Source organism: Nicotiana tomentosiformis, chromosome 12, assembly GCF_000390325.3.
Source record: "Nicotiana tomentosiformis chromosome 12, ASM39032v3, whole genome shotgun sequence".
NCBI lineage: Eukaryota > Viridiplantae > Streptophyta > Magnoliopsida > Solanales > Solanaceae > Nicotiana > Nicotiana tomentosiformis.
Window position 1 is genome coordinate 66487636 of NC_090823.1, and position 18225 is coordinate 66505860.

Below are 18225 nucleotides of genomic sequence, written 5' to 3' on the forward strand. Positions count from 1 at the left end.
CATGGTCCTCTTGATTGTGTGAATATACAAGAATATCGTCAATAAACACTATCACAAAAGAATCGAGGAATGGCTTGAAAACGCGATTCATAAGATCCATGAAGGCTGCTGGGGCATTTGTTAGCCCAAAAGACATTACCAGAAATTCAAAATGCCCATACCGGGTTCTAAAAGCTGTTTTCGGAATATCCCGCTTCCTGATCTTCAATTGGTGATACCCGGATCTTAAATCAATCTTGGAGAAGTACCTGGCACCTTGCAATTGATCAAACAAATCATCTATCCTTGGCAGTGGGTACTTATTCTTGATTGTGACCTTATTAAGTTGCCGATAGTCAATACACATTCTCAATGACCTATCTTTCTTTCTTACAAAAAGGACCAGTGCGCCCCAAGGCGACACACTTGACCGGATAAAACCCTTTTCTAACAAATCTTTCAATTGTTCCTTTAGATTCTTCAATTCTGCCAGTGCCATTCTATAGGGTGGAATAGATATAGGATGCGTGTCTGGCATCATATCAATCCCAAAATCAATCTCCTTGTCTGGTGGGATCCCAGGGAGTTCATCCGAAAATAATCCCAGAAATTCATTCACAACAGGCACGGACTCAAGTGTAGGTGCCTCAGCATCGGTGTCCGTAACCCGGACCAAATGGTAAATACATCCCTTGTTGATCATCTTTATGGCATTAAGGTAGGAAATAAACCTACCATTTGGCACCACATCATCACCCTTCCACTCAATAACTGGCTCATTTGGAAATTCGAACCTAACAGTTCTGGTTCGGCAATCAAGCTTGGCAAAACATGAATAAAGCCAATACATCCCCATTATCACATCAAAATCTACCATTCTCAATTCAATAAGATCGGCCACGGTGTCTCGACCACGCAATGTGACAACACAATCCCTATAAACCCGCGCGGCCAAAATAGACTCACCAACCGGAGTAGATACAGAGAACGGCTCATAAATTTGTTCTGGTTCTATCCCAAATTCCATAGCAACATAAGGTGTGACATATGATAAAGTGGAACCGGGATCAATAAGAGTATATACATCATGAGATTGGACAGTCAATATACTTGTGATAACATCTGGAGAAGCCTCTAATTCCCGACGTCTCCGCATAGCATAAAATCTGTTAGGTCCTCCCGAAATCTGTGCACGACCCCTAGCTGCACCACGCCCTACGGGTGCTGGGGTGCCTCGGGCTGGAGGTACTCTGGATGTAGTAGCTACAATATTAGCTAGTTGTGCTGCTCCTCTGCCCATATTTCGGCGGGATGAGCGGCAATCTCTCTGAATGTGACCCCTCAAACCACACCCATAGCATATTGGTAGGTCCATGAAACAAGACCCAAAGTGCATCCTCCCACACTTAGGGCATGGAAACCTCCGCTGCTGAAACTTTATGTCGTGCCGACCCTGCTGGTGGGGTCCCATGTTGCCCTGATTAGGTCCAGATGATTGTGCACCCATTGAAGACTGGGCGAATGATTGGGATGGTCCTGATGATGCTCCCCTGAATGCCGACCTACCCCCACTACCACCGGAAGAACCACCAAAGTTGCCCGCGGATCGGGTCTTGCTGCTACTCTGATGCTCTATTCTATTCTTCAACTTGTGGGTCTCTATGGCTTGAGCAAATGCCACTATCTTACCATAGTTCATATCGGAATTCAAGGCAGCTGTAGAGGCCTCATTGATAACCAAGGGGCTAAGGCCCTGTACAAACCGGCGTACTCTAGCCTCCATAGTGAGCAACATGTGAATATCATACTTCGACAGGCACGCAAACTCCATATGGTACTCTCACACATTCATACTACCCTGCTTCAGGCTTTTAAACTCAGCGGCACGAGCTGCCTTAGTTTTGGCAGGCAAGAAATGATCCATAAAGGCATCTGTGAACTCACCACACCTTGCCGGAGGGCTTCCCTCCTCGCGGGATTCCTCCCACAACTCAAACTAAGAATAGGCCACCCCTTTCAGGCAGTAGGAGGCCAACTCTACTCCCTCCGTCTCTGTAGCATGCATAACCCGGAGAGTTTTGTGCATCTCATCAATGAAGTCCTGGGGGTCCTTCTCGGGATCAGTACCGTAAACACTGGAGGATCTACCTGGAGAAACTTGTTCACCCTGGAACTAGAAGATTCCCCTAGATAACTGGAAGAAGTAGGCCCAACACTCGCTCTCTAGGCCTGAGAAGCCACTATCTGTGTCAACATTTGTATGGCTCCCCTAATATCAATATCAGACACACCAGAATCGGAAGCTGGAGCTGGAGGTGGAACTGGAATATCAGTTGGAGGAACCGTTGCACCTTTTGTAGGTGTAAGGACAGGTGCGGTCTGATCAGTTGTAGTAGAGTCAGGCAGTGTAGTAACTGGAGGAATATTCTCACTCCTCAGGTGCTCACCCGCATCATCAATTATAGGGTCAACTGTCACTCCTGGGGTGACATTAGCTCTTTGGCCAGTTCTTGCCTTCTTCTTAGGAGCCATGTACTGAAAATTAGAGCAACGCAGGAGTTAAAGGAGGAACAATCTTACAACCAGCTTTATCGCATGATCAAGAACATGAAAGAAGGGTATTATTCCTAAATGCCCATGTAGCATCCTAATTATAGATGTGGTCGACAACACACCGATAATAAGGACTCTACTAGACACGGCTCCGAGACATCATAGGATACTTTAAAACCTTAGGCTCTGATACCAAGTTTGTCACGCCCCAAAATCGAGGAGCGCGACCGGCGCTCAACCGTGTGAACCCGGCCGAGCAAGCCTATTAGATTTTCTTCTACCCAAACTCATTCATGAATAGAGAGAATATATATGTTTTTGTTAATCATCAAATAAAGTGATCATGTCTGCAATACTAATTTCTTACCATCAGTTACTTTATTTTAAAGTCTCAATTCCAAACATATTTTTCATAATCTGAAGTGGAAATAGTATTTCAACCACAACACACGAGTTTGACTTCCCCAGCACCATTATACAACACACACTATGTCTACAGAGCCTCTATAGATAAAGATGAGTACAATGATAATGCCGGCAATAAGGCCCCGGCTATACCTCAAACAAAATACACAAAGAATAAAAGATACATGACCCCGAGATGAAGTGGGGCTCACCAAGTCAGCTGGGAAGAAGATGTGCTGCTATCACTGATCAATATCTCCTGCTGTGGAACCACCTGCATCCATTTAAAAGATGCAGCGCCCCCGTTAAAAGGGACGTTAGTACCGTCGAAAAGTACTAGTATGAAAACTAAACACTAATTTAAGAATTCAGAAATACAAGATGAATATGATGAACCAATGCAGCAATAGAATAATATAGATAACCATTTAAACCATAGCAAGCTTATTAAAAGCTATCAATAACCTTTATATGACATAAGATGAGATCCTCTGTAACCATCTTCATACAAAGCGGCCCCGCCGCCTCACCCGATGTATGCAGGTGGAAGTGTACGTACAATACCACAACTATAATCAAGTAGCCCTGCCGCCTCACCCCAATGTATGCGGGTGGATGTATAACCACAGTACCAAGAACCTACACAAAACGGCTATGCCGCCTCACCCTAATGTATGCGGGTGAAAATGCATCAACGATACCAATACCATGGTTCTATCCCAAATTCCATAGCAACAAAAGGTGTAACATACGACAAAGTGGAACCGGGATCAATAAGAGCATATACATCATGAGATTGGACAGTCAATATACCTGTGACAACATCTGGAGAAGCCTCTGATTCCCGATGTCTCCGCATAGCATAAAATCTGTTGGGTCCTCCCGAATATTTTGCACCACCCCTAGTTGCACCAAGCCCTACGGGTGCTGGGTTGCCTCGAGCTGGAGGTGCTATGGATGTAGTAGCTACAGAATTAGCTGGCTATACTGCACCTCTACCCATATTTCGGCGGGATGAGCGGCAATCTCTCTGAATGTAACCCCTCAAACCACACCCATAGCATACTAGTAGGTCCATGAAACAGGACCCAAAGTGCATCCTCCCACACTTAAGGCATGGAAGCCTCCGCTACTGAAACCTTCTGTCGGGCAGACCCTACTGGTGGGGTCCCATGTTGTCCTGACTGGGTCCAGATGATTGTGCACCCATCGAAGAGTGGGCGAATGATTGGGATGGTCCTGATGACGCTCCCCTGAATGCCGACCTACCACCATTACCACCGGAAGAACCACCAAAGTTGCTCGCGGATCGGGCCTTGCTGCTACTCTGACGCTCCATTCTATTTTTCAATTTGCGGGTCTCTGTGGCTTGAGCAAATGCCACCATCTTACCATAGTTCATATCGGAATTCAAGGCAGATGTAGAGGCCTCATTGAGAACCAAGGGGCTAAGGCCCTATACAAACCGGCGTACTCTAGCCTCCATAGCGGGCAGCATGTGAATAGCATACTTGGACAGGCGTGCAAACTCTATATGGTACTCCCACACATTCATACTACCCTGCTTCAGGCTTCCAAACTCAGCGGCACGAGCTGCCTTAGTTTTAGCAGGCAAGAAATGATCCATAAAGGCATCTATGAACTCACCCCACCTTGCCGGAGGGCTTCCCTCCTCACGGGATTCCTCTCACAACTCAAACCAAGAATAGGCCACCCCTTTCAGGTGGTAGGAGGCCAACTCTACTCCCTCTGTCTCTGTAGCATGCATAACTCGTAGAGTTTTGTGCATCTCATCAATGAAGTCTTGGGGGTCCTCCTCGGGATCAGTACCCGGTAAATACTGGAGGATCTAACTGAAGAAACTTGTTCACCCTGGTACTAGCAGATTCCCCTGGATGACTGGAAGAAGTAGGCCCAACACTCTATCTCTAGGCCTGAGAAGCCACTATCTGTGTCAACATTTGTATGGCTCCCCTAATATCAATATCAGACACACCAGAATCGGAAGCTAGAGCTGGAGGTGGAACTGGAATATCAGTTGGAGAAATCATTACACCTTATGTAGGTGTAGGGACAGGTGTGGTCTGATCAGTTATAGTAGAGTCAGGCAGTGTAGTAACTGGAGGAATATTCTCACTCCTCGGGTGCTCACCCGCATCATCAATTATAGGGTCAACTGTCAGTCCTGGAGTGACATTGGCTCTTTGGCCAGTTCTTGCCTTCTTCTTAGGTGCCATGTACTAAAAATTAGAGCAACGTAGGAGTTAAAAGAGGAACAATCTTACAACCAGCTTTATTGCACGATCAAGAACATGAAAGAGGGTTATTATTCCTAAATGCCCATGTAGCATCCTAATTATAGATGTGGTCGACAACACACCGATAATAAGGACTCTAGTAGACACGGCTCCGAGATATCCTAGGATACTTTAAAACCTTAGGCTATGATACCAAGTTTGTCACGCTCCAAAAATCGAGGAGCGCGACCGGTGCTCAATCTAGTGAACCCAGCCGAGCAAGCCTACTAGATTTTCTTTTACCCAAACTCATTCATGAATAAAGATAGTATATATGTTTTCGTTAATCAACCAATAAAGTGATCATGTTTCAATACCAATTTCTTACCATTAGTTACTTTATTTGAAAGTCTCAATTCCAAATACATTTTTCATAATCTGAAGTGGAAATAGTAATTCAAGCACAACACACGAGTTTGACTTCCCCAGCACCATTATACAACCCACACTATGTCTACGGAGCCTTTATAGATAAAGATGAGTGCAATGATAATGCCGGCAACAAGGCCCCGTCTATACCTCAAACAGAATACACAAAGAACAAAAGATACATGACCCCAGGATGAAGTGAGGCTCACCAAGTGAGCTGGGAAGAAGGTGTGCTGTTATCACTGATCAATATCTCATGCTGTGGAACCACCTGCATCCATTTAAAAGATGCAGCGCCCCCGGCAAAAGGGACGTTAGTACCGTCGAATAGTACTAGTATGAAAACAAAACACTAATTTAAGAATTCAGAAATACAAGATGAATATAATGAACCAGTGCCGCAATAGAATAATATAGATAACCGTTTAAACCATAGCAAGCTTATTAAAAGCTATAAATAACATTTATAGGGTTTAAGATGAGATCCTCTGTAACTATCTTCACACAAAGCGGCCCCGCCGCCTCACCCGATGTATGCATGTGGAAGTGTACGTACAATACCACAACTCTAATCAAGCGGCCCTGCCGCCTCACCCAAATGTATGCGGGTGGATGTATAACCACAGTACCAAGAACCTACACAAAGCGGCTATGCCGCCTTACCCCAATGTATGCGGGTGGAAATGCATCAACGATACCAATACCAGCACAAAGCAGCTATGCCGCCTCACCCCAATGTATGCGGGTGGTAGTGCCACAACAATACCAAAACTATACACAAAACGGTCATACCGCCTCACCCCAATGTAAGCGGGTGGAGGTGCAGTCCCACAATACCATAATCCCTACACAAAGCGGTCATGCCGCCTAACCCCGATATATATGCGGGTGGAGGTGTATCACAATCACAATCTCTATAAAATAATCCCACACAAAGAGGTCATGCCGCCTCACCCCAATGTATGCGGGTGGAGGTGTATCACAATTACAATCTCTACACAATTTGGCATAATAACTTTCACATAAATCACGACTAGAAATTATAACATGTGGATATAATCCATAGTTTGGGACACATCCTCAATTTATAATGCAATATGATAAGAGCATTTGAAACACGAATTGAACATATATCTTCATCGCAAAACTTATCGGAATACTCCATTTATAATCAACATCTCGAAACTTACAAGGATATTGGGAATTTCAATTCTTAAAGAAGAGTTTAGCTAACATACCTCACTTGAGCTTCCTTACACTCTAAATGTTCCGGAATGTTTAGCAACTTCAATCTATTTTAGAAAATATACAAATTGAACCAAAATTAGGAAGATGATCATGGTTCTAGCTTATTTGAGCATTTTATCAAACACAAGGTATGCATAAGGTTTCAAGGCCCTTTTATGGAGGATTCCATCATCCCACAACCCAATCTTTACCATTTTTAGCTCAACAATCTTCATACCCTCTTTGATAACACATGCATACAAAATAAACAACCCTCATATCCAGAAATTATCTTGCTAATTATCTATTTCTATACAAAATTCGAAACTGAGGGTTAGGGTATAAAATCTTACCTCGAGGATGAAGACCTAGTGAGTTTCCCTTCTTAATCTTTCAAAACATGAGCAAGAATTGAAGAACAATTATTGAAGAACTCTTTCTCACTCTAGGGAACTCTCTTTCACTCTAAAATATCAGATTATCGCTCAAAAATGGCCCAAAGAGTGTATTTAACGAAATAGGGTCAGGTTTTAAAAACCCAAAAATAGATCTCCGAAATGGTTATGCGACCGCATAATGGATATGCGGACCGTATATTGGTCGCATAATTACTGACAAAAATGATCAAAAATTTGTTTGTGTATGCGGTCACTATGCGATCTGCATAACTGTTATGCGGTCGCATAGTCGACCGCATAGCTGCTTCCAGAAATTTCGCTAGAATTTCCTTTGTAATTAGGCCTATCCACCTGTCAGAGAGCCCCATAAACACATCCTAACAACATATACATATTCTAACGACATAACATAATACAAAACAATAACAACTGTGGCCTCATAAGCAATATATTTCCAGAAAGGAATACCCTTAACGCCAATTGTTCAAATGATACAAAATTCATAAAAAGTAAGTCTTATAATTTTTTTTCCTAGATCACAACTTTATAAATACATGGTCATTCAAACAAATAAGGATACTTTTTCTTCATTTCTTCCTCAGCCTCCCAAGTAGCCTCTTCAACCTGTTGGTTTCTCCACAACACTTTCACGGAGGCAACAACAACAACAACAACAACAACCCAGTATAATCCCACTAGTGGGGTCTGGGGAGGGTAGTGTGTACGCAGACCTTACCCCTACCATGAGGTAGAGAGGCTGTTTCCAATAGACCCCCGGCATCCTTCCCTCCAAGAACTCCCCACCTTGCTCTTGGGGTGACTCGAACTCACAACCTCTTGGTTGGAAGTGGAGGTTGCTTACCATCAGAGCAACCCCTCTTGTCAAACACTTTCACTTTCACGGAGGCAATTTCTTTATTTCTCAATTTTCGGACTTGCCGATCAATAATAGAAACCGGAATCTCTTCGTAAGTCAATTTCTCATTTACCTCAATAGTCTCAACCGGAACAATGAGTGTTGGATCTCCAACTACTTTCTTCAACATAGACACATGAAACACCGGGTGTACTAATAATATCTCAGGTGGTAGTTCAAGATTGTATGCCACCTCACCGATCCTCTGAATGATTTTGTACGGTCCGACATACCTCGGACTCAATTTCCCTTTCTTACCAAATCGCATTACACCCTTCATGGGAGAAACTTTCAAGAATACCCAATCATCTTCTTGGAACTCCAAATCTCTACGATGAACATCCGAATAGGATTTCTGACAACTCTGAGCAGTCTTCAACCACTCCTTAATGATTTTAATCTTTTCCATAGCCTGATGCACAAGGTCTGGCCTTATCAAATCTGCTTCCCCAATTTCGAACCACCCAATGGAAGATATACATCTCCTACCATATAAAGCCTCGAACAGTGCCATTTGAATGCTAGCATGATAGCTATTGTTATATGAAAATTCTATGAGTGGTAAATGATCATCCCAACTACCTTTGAAGTCTATAACACAAGCGCGCAACATATCCTCAAGCGTCTGAATAGTCCGCTCTGCCTGCCCGTCAGTCTGCGGGTGAAAGGCTGTACTAAGATTTACCTAAGTACCCAAACACGTAAGCCTAGTCCGGTACCATAAAATATTATTTTCTTTGCAAATTTTACCGGGCTTTACACTTAAGTACTTCAAAATTTTTTGGGGTGTTACATCTTCGGTCAACTGCAACCCAAGTGGCCAGACTTGACCGACTCATCCAATTAAGGACGAGGAAAACCGGACCCATGACGGGTTGCCTACGTATCTTGACACAATGTCAAGAATCAGGTACTCGTAGTTCGTGAAGATTTGAGAGTATGAGATGTATGGGTTTCAACATTTCCTTTACTCTTCTACTTCAAGGCATTGCAACTAACTATATTAATTGCATCAAAGATATGTATTAAATGCAAGGTATAGACAAACTCAGAGCGATGCCTTGTTGTACCTATGATTGGGTGTGGTATCTCTGGAGTTGAAGAGCGTCTCCCTCTAGAAGATGTGCCCCAGTTGCTCCTTCGAACAGTTGCTTCGACGCCCCTGACTGTTTGTGAGAAAAATGTTGTGGTTGTCTACCAATTGACTACAGGGATGTTTTGTTGTGACCTTCCAGCTATCCACAAGAACCTTTTGGTGATCGTCCCCAGCTATTATTCGGGGTGATAATCTGATCAAGATATAGAAATGTTATGAGAGTAGTGCCGTCATAAATTGATGGAATAAAGAATTGTAACTAACACCCCCCTGATTATTAGGTTGATGTTCCACAATGTCCAATGTCGGGTGCTATTTCCCGTGCAGTCCCAGTATGATACACCTTTTGGCCATCCACAAGAACCATTTGATTATCATCCGCGGTTGACAACCGGGAACGATATTTTGATATGAATATGGAAAAGTGGTGAGAGCAGCGAAGTCATCAAAAATTGATGGAGTTCATTGTAAAACCATTACTCCCCTGATTATCTGATTGATGTTCCCCCAAGTCCAAGTCCAGATGATATCTCCCATGAAGTGCCCGGGATGATGTACCTGCAGAACTCAAAGGAGAAAATGTTAGAGTCTTTCTTAGGTGAAGTTATAAAATTAAGAGGGTGCAGAGTTAGGCCGTGCAGCCAGTGGTGTATCCGATTGCGATCAGGAATGCGATGTCGACATTTCTTGATGGTTTCAGAGATTGTGTTGTCCCTCCTGCATCCAAAGAAAAATCTTAGTTCGAGGGAGGGAAATTGCTTCGTGTTGACTTGAGGCTTCGCTTGTTCTTCTTTGTTTGTCCGAGTCGTGCGAGCATGACACGTCTCGAAGGCTGACTAACAACTTACCCCTGTAACAAAATGGGTTGACTTTTATTGAATCTTTGAATTTGAAGAGTGAAAGTGAATACCATGACTCCATAGCCAGATGTTTGAAGAAAGGACTCGCATCTTGTATGTTAGGATTTTAGTCGAGTGATGGTTGGGCTTATGTATCCAAAGGTAGTGGTCAGTTTCGCGGCCGCAGAACCACTCTGCGCACTCCGCAGGCAGCATACCCGTCGCAGAGTTGAGCAGAAAAATGGTTGAATTTCGAAGGTCATTTTGCAGTCCATTCTGCGATTGCATATCTATTTCGCGGTCCGAATTTTCGTCGCAGATTTGGCATGAAGAATGTTTTAGAGTGATTCTGCGGTCCACTCTATGGCCGCATAAATGGTCTGCGGACCGCAGACCTGTCGCAGACCGGACCAGACCAGCCCAGTTCTTGGCATCATTTTTGCGACCCATTTTGCCGGCCGCATATCTGTTTTGTGGTCCATTCCGCGACCGCAGACCTGAGTTCGGAGGGTCCATTTTCCTATTTTTATAACCCGACCCCATTTTGAGAAATAGCATTAGGGGCTCATTTTGAAGTGGATGTTTGATGATTTTAGAGAGAGGTAAGAGTATTTTAAAGAGAGAAGGAGGAAATCTAACATTCTAATCACCCATTCTTGCACCAATCTTCAATAATCAAGGAAGCCAGTCACTAGATTATCATCTATCCGAGTAAGTCCTACTCCTAAGCTTTCATGCAAGAGGCTATGAGTTTAAGTATATTGTAGGGTTGGGAATAGGCCATGTATGTGACAATAGGTTATAGTATGTGGGGTTAATGAACCATTTTGGTTAGTTTCTTGTTGAAATTGGTTGAGGGAGGAAGGGATTACTATTGTAGAGCTTTATAGTCTATTCTGCATACTATGTGTTTAACAAAATTCCTAAGAGAGTTACACCATGAGAATCCTTTTAATTATTATCTGATTTTTATGATCTTCCTATAGATTGTTATTTCTAGAAGTGTTGGGACGTTGTAGTAACTTAAGAAAAGCTCAAGCAATGTATGTTAGCTAAACTACTCTCTTAGAATTGAATTCCATGATGTTCCCGTAAGTTTCAAGTATGGTTGGCTCGAGTTCCTTATTCCCATGTTCCGAGTTGTTCCCAATAAATTCGATTGTCCCGAGTAAGCAAAGTGTCGAGAATTATGTATTCAAATGTGTTCCGAATATTCCTATCACATTATGTTATCCTTCGAGAATGTCTTCAAGAATAATATGTGTATTAAAATGTTATGGCTTTGAGTCGTATTTCAAATGAAAGTCCATTATGCTTAACTTGGAAAGAATACTCCATGCGTCTAAAACTCCTATTGCTCATATGTGTACCTGAAGTCTTGATTTGAAATACCTTGTTGTTGATAATCTATAAGGATGCTTGAAAGTGAAAGAAGTGGGTTGGAGATGTAAAGCGTGGCCACCATACCAATAATGAAAGTTATACTTATGGCCAATGGTGCCAAGGAAATGAAGTGATGTGAGAAAGGTTATGAAATGAGTCTTGATTCAACTGTTCCAAATTGACTTGGAAAATAGAGTTGCCTAAAAGCTTGGGTACTCAAGTCATGCCCAAATGTGGTTGTTTTAACTAATGTTATGCTTTGTAAGTATTTCCAATGTGTTTTGAGCTCTTATATATTCATGAGTTGAAATTGTGTATTGCCCTTTTGGGGAAAAGTATTTCAAGAATAAATGATGTGTTACTCGTTTATGATTTTCACTTGTGCTTTGATTCTGAATCATTTTACTCCATTTCTTGGAAAGAAATCCATTGTGTTTAAAGTCTTCATTACTAATGAACCTAAAGTTGTGATTTCTGGAATATTCTATTTGTTGATATTTGTGATGATAATCCTTGGAAGTAAAGAAATGAAAGTGTGGACTATAAGATACAACCACCGTGCCTTGGATGAAGAATCATATATATAGATGGCCAAGAGAGCCAATGAAATAATGATGTTGCGAGTGGTTGAGAGTATTAATAAAACTATATACGGTGTGAAAGGTCGGGAGGTGAATGTATTTGTATTTCTGCTTTCTTTGTGTGCAAAACAAAATATTTTTGGGAGTATCATTAGCGAGCCGAGGAATGGTGGGTCGTAAGGCCCACACTCGAAACTACACGTGCCAGTATAGGAGTGGATTGTGATTATTCCCCTTATTTGGGATGAAATAGAAATATTGATGTGATGAGATTGGTCCCCTTAATTGGGATGAGATTGATGATAGATGTGAATTGAAAATGATGAAGTTGACCCACACGACATATGTGGTAAGGCGGCCTAGCCGATCGGGTGGAGATCGGACGCCATGTTACGCGCATGGTGGTTCCTACTCTTGGTAACACCTTTCTTTCGCATCACATGTTAATCCACATTGTTCGTGGAGAGATGGCCTAGCCGATCGGGCGTGATCGGACTGCGTGTTAAAAACACGGTGGTATATCGGTGCTAATGATTTCCCAACCAAAAATGATATTATTTTCGTATTTTGAAAATTATAATGTTTTAACTTGACATTTGGATATCATTGATTGTTACTCGTTGCTTCCATGGTTTTTCCTTTCTTATATTGGTATTTTATTTCTAAAGAGGACATTTAGCTTCACATACTTGTACTATTCCATATGTACTAAGGTCCCTTTTGCCGGGGGCGCTGCATCTTTAATGGATGCAGGTTGTTCGTCAGCGGGCAGCTTTGACTTCGTTAGCAGTTACTCTCTACTCAGTAGGTTTTGGTGAGCACTACTCTATTCCGGGCATTATGTCACTTGACGTTGTATTTGTGTTTTGAGGTATAGCCGAGACCTTGTCGCCGGTACTTTCATACTACTCTTCTGTTGTACTTAGAGGCTCCGTAGACATGTTGTGGGTGGTTTACGATGTTGGGTAATGAGTTATAAGTATTGATATTTGGCAAATATATTTTTCCCTCGTAATTATAAACTTGTAATATTTTGGAAATCGTAAAATGAATATCCTTTGAATAATGGAAAAGGAATGTGGAACATTTTACCCTTCTCATGCTTATCTCTTGTTAGTGGTTCTTTTATTGTTATTGGGTAAGGTTGGGTAGAAGGCATCAAGTAGGTTTGCTTGACCAGGGTATCTCGGTTGAGCGCCGGTCGCGCTCCTCGAGGTCGGGGCGTGACAATGTCAAAACGTAGTTCGGGCCAATTACTAGAATTGTGGGATCTGTATGGTTGTCATGAATGGATGATTGTTCTTTGAGAAGAATGTGATGTGGAAGTGAATGAGGATTCCTGGGTGGGTGGTGGAGACTGGTAACTTTTGAATAAGAGACAGATGATAGCATAGCGCATGGATTTGTCTCAAATGATGGAAGACAGTGAAAGTGTGAGGTGTGATTGAGAAGAATACGTCGAATCGGTGGAAGATGTACCAAGCCAGATTGACGTATCTTTGAAAAAGATGGTAGAGTCCAGATGATGGTATGGTTATGAGGATGGTCATAAAGACCAGAATGGGTATGTATATTTGAAAGGTCAAGGTTCAACATAAGTCAACCAGAGTTTAGTCAGACATAGAGGACTTAATAGTAGATAACAAATAGAATGTACATGTAACAGATAAAGGATACATAACAATGGTAGGCAAAGAATATTCAACAAATATACAAAGAATATGTAGCAAGTAATGACATGCAAGGATTAATTCAGCTAAAGCAAGCTACAAGATTGTGTGTACAATGGACTAGGAATACTAAGAGTAGATTTACCTAGATTCGGGCATGAGTTAAGGACAATTGCGAGATGGTACGTAGTTAACCTCGTTTGCCAATCTCTAAAACTAAGGAGTTTTGAAAGAAGATTCGGAGGGGTGAAAACGCAACCCTCGCGTGACTTGTGTGTGATTGAACGAGAGAGAGAGAGAGAGAGAGAGAGAGAGAGAGAGAGAGAGAGAGATAAGTCCGGCAAGGAATTGTTGACGGACTAAGTGACAATCCAAATCAACGTGCTTTGTCCGTTCATGAAACACCGAATTTTTCGCGATATGGATAGCAGCCTTGCTATCAGAATGAAGAGATATCGGAAGCGAAGGTGTGACCGTTAGATCGGAGAGAGGAGACGAATAAGCCAAGTATTTCGGCGACGACACGCCGCATTGACCGGTATTTTGCTTCAGCCGATGACAGAGAGATTAAAGGCTATTTCTGGGATTTCTAAGAAATAGGAGATCCACCCAAATTGATAAAAAGATCCACAGACTGAGCAGTGCGAATCAATGTAAGATCCCCAATCGGAGTCACAAAAGGCGAGGAGCTGAAGAGAAGCGGCTGAATTCATAAAAAGGACCAAACTTAGTGTAGAGATGAGGTTGCTGCATATACTGACTCAGATGTTGTACTGCATAAGAAAGGTTCGGTCGAGTATGAGTCAAATAGTTGAGCTTGCCGACGAATCTCTAGTAGATTGTTGGATCAGAAAGAAGCTCTCCGAAATTAGAGTCGCCACCTAGTATTAAGGTATACTAGGACACCTATATTACACTATATAATATATATTAAAATATGGACTACAAAACAGTTGAGATTCTGAGTAAGGATTCAAGTTATCTCGAGGGAAGGTGTTAGGCATCCCTTAAGATTCACAAAATGTGGTTCCCGTGGACTCGATCAAATAAGGGAGGGAAGGTTCAAAAGAATGATTAACAAATACTCACAACTATTACAAAGAATAAAATAATGATCAACGTGCACTAGAATGAACAATGATGATATCAAATATATAATGAATTATGTACGGATGAAGTATGCAAGTATTTTTGGTATTTTTGAAATGAAATGGTTGAAATATATTGACTCATATGAATTATATGTAAAATGGACAAGGGAATCGTATTCCAAAAGATAAGCTGGGTGTAAAGTGAGATCTAGATACATAATAGTAAAATATTTAACAAAATATATATGAAATAATATGTAGTATTTGAAAGAATAAAAGCGGCATTAAAGAATGGTATTTTAGGGTATATTGAATAATATGAAAAGAATTGTACCTAAAGAATGCATGTTAACTCAAAGTATTTGAATAAAATCTTGAACTTAAAAGAATAAACTTGAAGAGAAAAGACTCATAATTAGAGTTAAAAAGTTTAGATGGATGACCTCAACAAGAAGAAACTTATACTAAAGGATCGAAAAAAATGGGGGAAAGAGTATTTATTTGCACATGAGTAGATATTTAACAAGTAATTCGACCAAATGGTGTTGAAAGAGTTATCTCAATGTATAATGAGCAAAGTGAAAGAATTATTTTGATGATTAAAGAATTAAGGTGATATAGGAAGAATGTGTCAAAATGTTTGGCATAAAAAACTATTGTATCAATATGAAGAAACATTTGCATCGAAAATGAGTTATCATTTCAATGAATAACCAAAGGCCACCTTTAGAGTCATGGTCTTGAACGCATCTTATGCGAGCCAAACCCAAATGACTACTAGACCTAAGTCTCTCAATAGAATCACACCAATTCAATTACAACTTCTTTACAATTATATCTATACGTAGTGTGTCAATTAAAGAACAATTTACATATAAAGTGGTTCGAAAAGGTGCTCATCAATTTTAAGATAAAGACAAAATTATTTATTTATTTTTGAAAGATGACATGTTTTCATTTTTTTATATATGTCTAATTTAACTAGTTATATGTATGTCAATCACAAATCACATTATGAATGTATTCAACAACCTAGCATACATGTACAAATTTTATGAACTTGCATAACATATAATATTACGAATTAACCCGATTATTAACTAGATGCAATCCCCTAAGTGTTTAGCAAATAGATAATATTAAAGCAAGCAAGCAAACACACCTATTTACTGCTTTACTATACTTTACGTTTTGGGCACATCCAAGAACGGGAAGTACGAAGCGGGGAATTTGACATGGTTCGTCTTTGTCTCCGAGCGTCATCTTTCTAAAGCGTTTCGGATAAAGTACCTCGCAAGATAAGGGAAATAAAATTATTAGCAAAAAAATGTAAAGTAAGACAAACTGATAAAGTGACATATTTTTGAAATGATTTTTATTTTAAAATGTTCTTTGGAAAATTGCTTTTGAAAATGATTAAAAAGATGTTTTTGTTTTTGAAAGATTATTTGGAAAAATATTTTTTGGGAAACTATTTTTGGAAATAGTTTGAAAATGTTTTTGGGACATTATTTTTGGGAAATAATTCTGGAAAATAGTTTAAAAGATAATATAAGAGATTTAGATATGTGTAATATCCATCTAGACATGAGAATGGGAACCACCTTGATTGCGACTACAGTAGCTAATCGTGTCGTCTCCGAAGGTTTTATTGGTTTATCGCGTCCTCGTCCTTTATTTTCCAATCCTTGTCTTTTATTTTCCGATGTTTATCATCATCGTCTCATTATTTCGGGCCCAGTCCGGAGGGTCATTCGAGGCATCATGGCCTCAAAAATTATTCTCACCGGCCTCATTCGACAGTGTAGGATTCCGTTCACAATCGGCAATCACCAACACAAAGAATCCAATGGAACAGTGTACCAAATCTCAAAGTTATAAGAAATAATACAATAATATATTCCCAACGATATCAAAGTGAAACAGGGGTCCATGTCCACCAGATATTCAATACCAAACAAACGAAGGTCGGCGGAAAATATATTTCCGGCAAAACCCAACTCCGGTGGGACAATGTCAAGAGAGACCTATTACAAAAATCAGCACGAGCAAACAAGAATTTTCAAATCTAATGAAGTATAACAGTAGCATTCGAATAAACTTGTCAGATAATATAGGTCGCCGGAAAACGTAGTAAAAAATACTGGCAAAGCGAGGGTCTGCCAGAGCACCGTTTTCCGGTCAGAGCCTCCAAATCCAGGCTAATACATATCAAAACAAGTTTATGGAGAAACGGATAGCAGTGTAATGGTCGAAATTCCGAACAAGACTAGAAAATCAAAGAAAAGACAAGCACCAACAACAGCCAAACCGACCCAGAACACAAACTCATCTCCAAAGGAATTTCACAAGCTGCTCTTGTTAGCTAAATTATAACAGAACAGTGTCAACGAGATGTTAGCCAAAATACACACACAAGATAGTGCGGGAAATAGAGACGGGAAGAAACTCGCCGATGACAACCATCTCTAGCGGCGACGCCTGGCCTGAAAATGGAGAAGGAGAGTCTATCCAGGTGCATGTAAGAGCGGGGGTTCGCCGGCGTCACCCTTTTCCGGTGGAAGCAACAAGATCTGGCCGGATCCAAAAAAAAAAGAGTTTTCACCATGTTTTTCGGCAAACCTTTTAGATATGTGGAGAATAGAAAAGGATAAGTAGAAGGTGACGAAAATGGAGGTCGCCAGCGTAAGCTTTCTCCGGCGGGTTTCTATCCGCTCCGTTCACCATTTGTTGGATGTATGAGGCATGAGAGAGGACTGCCGGCCGTCGTCGGTGACCAACTCTGGTGGGCGGCAAGAGAGGAGAACATGCAGCATCAACAAACGAGAGAGAGGGAGTCCGTCTCTCAAATAGGGCTGGCAAGTGGGCCGGTCTCGGGTCTAAACGGGTCAAGTGGGTCGGTCTAAACGGTTTTGGGACCGATCTCGAACCGGTCCTAAATTAAACGGACCAACGGGTCTGAGCCTAAACGGGCTTTTTGTATGGATCGGTCCGGGACCGGGACCGCTTGGTCCCGAGCTAAACGGTCCCAGATCGCGGGCTAAACGGGCTAAGTGGGTCCAACATATATATATTTTTTTTTTAAAAATTAAATAGATATTAGAGACAAAAGGATGTTAAAAAAAAATATCTAAGGCAATTCTTTGTAAATTTTATTATAGAATTGTGACCTAAATTTTATTTAACATCCTAAATTTTAATATTCAATATTTAATATCGAATATATATAATATATACATCTTATATATAGTATATAAGATGTATATATAATATATATAAGATGTATATTAAATATGTATATATATATATATATATATATATATATATATATATATATATATATATATATATAGTATATAAGATGTGTATATATATATATATATAAAAGTTATATTCGATAAGCTATATATATATATATCTT

General features: G+C 40.8%; 1 long non-coding RNA gene across 2 annotated transcripts; it reads right to left on the reverse strand.

Annotated features, from left to right (window-relative positions):
• Nucleotides 1-2909: 2909 nt before the first annotated feature.
• On the reverse strand, nucleotides 2910-17997 carry LOC138903623 (uncharacterized). 2 transcript variants are annotated; one of them, XR_011412956.1, is made up of 2 exons: nucleotides 9215-17997; nucleotides 2910-3211 (listed from the first exon to the last, which is right to left on the reverse strand). It is a non-coding gene; the product is annotated as an uncharacterized lncRNA (long non-coding RNA). The 2 variants fall into 2 exon arrangements; XR_011412957.1 differs by lacking the exon at nucleotides 2910-3211 and adding an exon at nucleotides 5538-5874.
• Between the last annotated feature and the right edge of the window lie 228 nt (nucleotides 17998-18225).